This window comes from Octodon degus, unplaced genomic scaffold (genome assembly GCF_000260255.1).
Source record: "Octodon degus isolate 3935 unplaced genomic scaffold, OctDeg1.0 scaffold00040, whole genome shotgun sequence".
Classification (NCBI taxonomy): Eukaryota; Metazoa; Chordata; class Mammalia; order Rodentia; family Octodontidae; genus Octodon; species Octodon degus.
The window spans coordinates 15,770,550-15,776,622 of record NW_004524616.1 but is presented as its reverse complement, the minus strand read 5'-3'; the positions used below and the strand labels follow the sequence as shown (position 1 = coordinate 15,776,622).

At 41.8% G+C, this 6,073-nt stretch overlaps 1 protein-coding gene across 3 annotated transcripts in view; it reads left to right on the top strand.

The window, feature by feature from the left end:
- The window catches only part of Snx24 (sorting nexin 24), a 244,407-nt gene that overhangs the window by 146,927 nt on the left and 91,407 nt on the right, over positions 1–6,073 (top strand). The window lies entirely within an intron of this gene.

Sequence of the window (6,073 nt, the reverse complement as noted above, 5' to 3'; positions counted from 1 at the left end):
GGCACAGGGTAGCAGGAAGCTCTCCACACACTCACCAGACCTGGGCTAGGACTGGGTCTGGGGGTCCCCGGAAGTCTGCAGAAATTCCTACTTGGCGGGAGGGGTGGGGGAGGTACGGCGGAGTGGTGGGGGGCGGCCCGAGGGGGTGGGAGAGGGTCCGGCCCACGCTGCGCCTGGGCTGGGACTGGTCCCACCGGCCCATCAGAATGAGATTCTGACTCAGAGTCATCCTATTCACTTCTGCTTTTCATACCTATCACCCTCTGAATCTGCACACTCCACCGGTCATATAGTCTAAAGCCCTGGACTTCGGCATGACCTCCTGGCTGGTCTCATTGCATGTACTGCAGCCTCCATACAGTCCTTACTCATATTCCCCAGCCTGATTTCTTTTGTTTTTCTTTTTATATAATTGGTGCAGAGTCTCACTACATAGCTCAGACTCACAGTGATCCTCCAATTTTCAGCTTCCCCAGCTCTGGGATTACAGGTGTGCGCCACCATGCCTGGACTCCAGTGTGCCAAGGGGCAGGGCCAGTGCAGCATAAACTATGGAGGATTGAACCCAGTCCCTGCGCTTGCCTAAGCAGGTGCTTAGTCTACTGAGCTTTCTTGCCGGCCTTCCCAGCCTGAATTCTTTAAAGTAGAAATTCTGCCATTCCTTTGCTTAAATATTCTGCTTGTTTTCTATTTAAAATAATACCCACTCCCACCTTACATGAAAGGCCATGCAGTGTGGGCAGCTTCCACGCTGTTCCTCCTTGCTGATTTTACACATCTTGAGCCTGTCCCTCCCTCTTGTGACTGCCTCTGCCTGAATGCTCTTTCAGCTTTTCCCAGGCCTGTTTCCCAGACTTGAGTGAGTTGCTTTCCAGGTATTCCTGCCTCACAAGGCGTCCCCAGCCCCCAAACTCTCACCTCCTTTCCAGTGCTTTCAGTCCTTGCTCTGCCCTGCTCATGTTCATTGTCATTTCTTGCCTTAAATCCTCCAAAGCAGGAATGTTCCTAGCACTTGGGAGTGTATACAGGAAGGACAAAATTCTGTGACTTCCTTCAGGGATTGTTGATTTTCTGGACTTTCTTTTAACACTGACAAAATAATAATGCACATGAATAAAGCCTAACATTTATCCAGCTCCTTTGTACTCTCTTGTATGAAACACTTTTCCTCCAGGAGGCTGTCTTCTCTCGCTTCACAGGCATTCTGCTCCTACTCAGACTGAAGTTGTCTAGGCTGCCTGCCCAGTCATCCTCAGATTTACTTCCCCATCCTGATGGGACAGAGCTGTTAATCTTGACCCCATTTAGCTCTCCCTGGCCTAATCTTGTTTCTGGAATTATACCCTCTGTTCCTTAGATAAAGAGTCCTTCAGGATTGGGACGTGCCTGTGTTCCCTCATACTTGGTTGGGACTATGGTTGATTGTAGAAATGCAATTTCAGCTCGCCTCTTCCAGGATCCATATTGCTGATGAGAAACCAGCAATGGTTTTGCCACTATGGTTTTGTTCCCTTTGTTTGTGATGGCATGTTTTCTTCATCTATGATTGTTCATCTGAAATCTCAGTGAACAAGTGTAGGTAACCCTGAACCATCTTGTTAAAATATGTTTTGTTATGTACTAAACAGGCTAACCTGAAGATATTTGTCTTTGTAGATCCTAAGAAAATGTATTATGTTTTTTAGAATTGCTCTTATTTTATTTTAATTTTTAAATTAATTAATTAATTTGTGGTACTTGGAATCAAACTCACAACCTCACACTTGCCAGGCAGGTGCTATGATGGTCCAGATTTTCTCTTATTTGAAAAGGATAATTTAATTTTAATATTAAACTCCCTGATTTATGCTGTTTTAGTTGATCTTTTCTCTTTCTTTCTTTCTTTCTTTCTTTCTTTCTTTCTTTCTTGTATTTTAGAGAAGGGTCTACAGGGTATTCAGGGTCTCACTGCTAGATTGGATTCTTAGTGATTCCCTGTTTACAGCCTCCCGAAAGCTGGGAATACAGGTGCGTGCCACCACACCCAGTCTCAATTGCTGTCTCAGCATTTCCTGGGAGCAGGCCTGGCATGGCAGGCCTGGGGATCAAACCCCCAGCCCCTGTACCTGCTTGTAGTTCATTGATTTTTTTTCTCTCACTGTGTGAGAGAAAATCTTGGGAGATTTCCATGATTTTCTATTCTACCCCTTTTAATTTTTTATTTCTGTGTCTTTTTTTTTTTAATTTCCAGAAGCTCTTTCTTCTTCACTGTTTGTTTTACACAGCAACTTGTTCTTTCTTTCTTTCTTTCTTTCTTTCTTCTTCTTCTTCTTCTTCTTCTTCTTCTTCTTCTTCTTCTTCTTCTTCTTCTTCTTCTTCCTCTTTTTTCAATGTATTTAGTACAGGGTCTACAGGGTCTCACTACAGAGATTGGACTCATAGTTATCCTCCTGTTTTCAGCCTCCCAAATGCTGGGATTACAGGCATGCACAACCGTGCCCAGAATGCTGGGGACTGAACCCCAGTCCCTAAATGTTCTTTTTTTATAGAAGCAGTGGCTCTTTGAAGCTGGGCATAGTGGAACCTACCTATAATCCCAGCACTCAGGAGGCTAGGCAGGAGAATCACTGTGAGTTTGAGGCCAGCCTGCGCTATACAGCAAGACGCTATCTCAAAAAAGAAAAAAGTTTTTTAGATGGTTCCTTGAATGTTTTTGTATCTTCTAAAAAGAATTGCTAAAGATCTCTTCAGTTACTTTTCTTTACTTTGAGATAATTTCATTTTCCTTTATTTATTTGTTTATTTTTATCTTTTCTCTTTTGTAGTGCTGGCTTTCCTATGACATAAACCTCTACTCTATATCCAGATAGATTAATATTCTGAGTGTCATTGGTTCCTCTGTGATGAGCACCTCAGTCTGGTCCCTCTGAGCAGGATGAAATGAAAAGGCCAGTCATTAAACTAGAGGCTCACAGAGGCCAGAAGGACTGGAGTGGTGGTAACCAGTGGTAGGTATTGGTCACCAAGCTTCTGCTCTGATGAGACCATGTGTTCCAGCTCCCTGTGGCCCACCCTACAGTATTCTGGGTTTGGCTTTCTACTGCTCACTGCTGGAGTCTTCATTGGTGTGCTCTTTTCTGTCTTTTAGAATGTTGTTAATCTTTTATTGGTGATTTTTCTTTTCTTTCTGTCTTTGTTTCTTCATTGCTCTGTTTCCTCTTTCTATACCCCCCATTTTAACCATGAAGATTAAATTCAGGTCCACAAAGAGTCGAACTATTAGTAACTTTTTTAAAAGAGCATTAATTTCTTCCTCTCATAAAGCAAGTCCGATGATGCTCAGGACTATTGTGGCTTGCAGGCATCCTGCCTCTTGCTACCTTCTCCATCATTTGGAACACTAGTTGTCATCCTCAGAATTCGCAAACAGAAGCAAATGGTTGCAGTAGGTCCAGTCATCTTTGTCACATTACAGGCAGTATAGAAGGTGTAAATCACTTAAAAAGCATTTCAAAGCTCCACTTTGCATGAGTTAGCAGGAAGCCTTTCACCCAGCTTGGCCAGAGGAACCCAGTGTCTGACTCATTCCCCTACACCATGGGAAGGACAGCCAATGTGGGATGCACTGGAAACTCAGGAACCAGCTGGACCAGAGGAATCCAGGTACCTGACCCATCAACCTACAAGGTGTGAAGCATCTGGGACCTGGAAACTGGCCTGGCCACAGAAACACAGTGTAAATCCACTCTAGCAAGGGGAAATACTTTACATACAAACTCCCACTTTGTGATTAGTTCTGTTATATAACTATAGATTTTGCTTCTATGGTCTAAAGGACAAAATCAATAGTTATTAAAATGCATCAGTTTCTAAATTTTGCTTGATGCTATCCTTATTGCTAATTGTACTACTATAGCTATGATGTCATTTCTGTTGTAATCACCTGTTCTCCCTTAGATATAATAATAATATTGGGAAACACTGGGGTAATAACCTCACCACATTCCTACACCTAAGGACTGAGGACAGAGCCAACTGGAAATCAGTACCCCAATTTGAATTAATTGAGAAGGCTGGATCTTGGTACACACACAAACTAAGAATCTCTGACACATAGAAGATATTGCTGAAGAACAGACTTTTTATTTTTTTACCATTATTTAGTTTTATTCAGAACCATAAACTTAACTCTGCAATCCAAGTACATTTGGCGGGGAGCAAGGAAAACAAAGAACCCAAAGAACTGCAATAAGAGCAGAGATGATGGGGCGTCTTGAGCAGGTAGGGTGCAGGGTGCTCTCCTGAGCTAGAGGAATGGTCTGTTCTGGTGGTGGCGATACACACAAATCACATGCATTAGAGCTGTCCACAGTCAGTGGTGGTGGTCTTCTGGCTGGTCTTGCCATTCCTGGACCTGAAGCACTCCATGGCTTCCACTGTGTTCATGCCCTCCTTCACCTTCCCGAAGACCACGTGCTTGGCATCCAGCCACTCGGTCTTGGCAGTGCAGATGGAAAACTGGGGACCCATTCATGTTTGGCCCGGCAGTTGTCATGGACAAGATGCCTGGGCCTGTGTGCTTCGGAATGAATATCTCGTCATCAAATTTCTCCCAGTAGACGGACTTGCTGCCGGTGCCATCGTGGTGCATGAAGTCACCAACCTGGCACATAAATCCTGGAATGATTCTGTGAAAGCAGGAACCCTTATAAGCAAATCCTTTCTCTCCAGTGCTCAGAGCATGGAAGTTTTCTGCTGTCTTTGAAACTTTGTCTGCATACAGCCTGAAAGAGATGCAGCCCAAGGGCTCGCCATTGGCAGCAATACCAAAGAACATGGTGGGGTTGACTATGGTTGGCAATAAACAACTAAGAGGAAGGATAGTGGCATCTGAAAAACCTGAAGAATGGACTTTTTATAGAGAGGACTTCATAGTAGTAATGTAGCTACCTACTACCAAAACTCACAAGGATCACAGAAATCAAAATGTAAACTTCTTTTTGGAATAGAAACTGACAAAATGAAGGAACAAAATGCAATCTCAGACCTCCAGCCCACCCAGAATGAGTCCAGGAGACATCAACATACAATAAATTGGAAGTCAAATACATGAAATGTCTGAAATGACAGCGACTGAAGTAAAGAAACAACCCCAGGGGGCTATAGAAGAAATCAGATCAGAAGTAATCTCTCAGGTAAAAAAAGAAATGATAACCATAATGAAAGAAATGCTGAACATATCTAAAAAAGATATAGACACAAAAATAGAGGACCATAGAAAAATAATGGAAACCATGAAAGAATAATATAAAAAAGAATTAGAATGTATGAAAGAGATTCAAAGAGATATCCAGGAAATTAAAAATTTCATTGACAAAATGCCATGGGCAAGGTGGAAAAACTGCTTGAACAAAACTGAAGATAGACTTTCAGCCCTTGAAGACATTGTTGCAGGTAGCAAATATAAAAGGAAAGATTTATTTAAAATAACAAAGAATAAGTAAATAATTCAACATCTGTAAGATGAGGCTATGAAAAACAATACAAGACTGACAAATGTCAACTAAAAAGAGGCAACATAAATGACATGAAAAGATTGTTTTCAGAAGTAATAGCAGAAAATTTCCTAAGCATGGGAAAAAGTCTGACAAACAGGTAAGTGAAGCATATAGAATTCTAAAATAAGTCTGTGCCCAGACATATAATAATCGTGATCCCAGAAATTCAGCACAAGAACAGAATATTAAAAGCTGTTAGAGAAAAGAAACAGATCACCTATGAAGGAAATCCCATCAGAATCACAGCAGATTTCTCAACACAAACCATCAAGTCAAGAAGAGCTTGGAGGGAAGTATTTGGGGTTTTTTTGTTTGTTTGTCTTTTCAAAGTTTTATTGATAAACAGATAGCAATGAGACAGTTTCAAATCAAATCGGAAAAAAAATCGGAAGTACAGTTTCAACAAATAATACACTGCATATATTTTTCTTAGTGGTTAATTGCTGTACAAGATGCGGACTTGAGATAGCAATGAGACAGTTTCAAATCAAATCGGAAAAAAAATCGGAAGTACAGTTTCAACAAATAATACACTG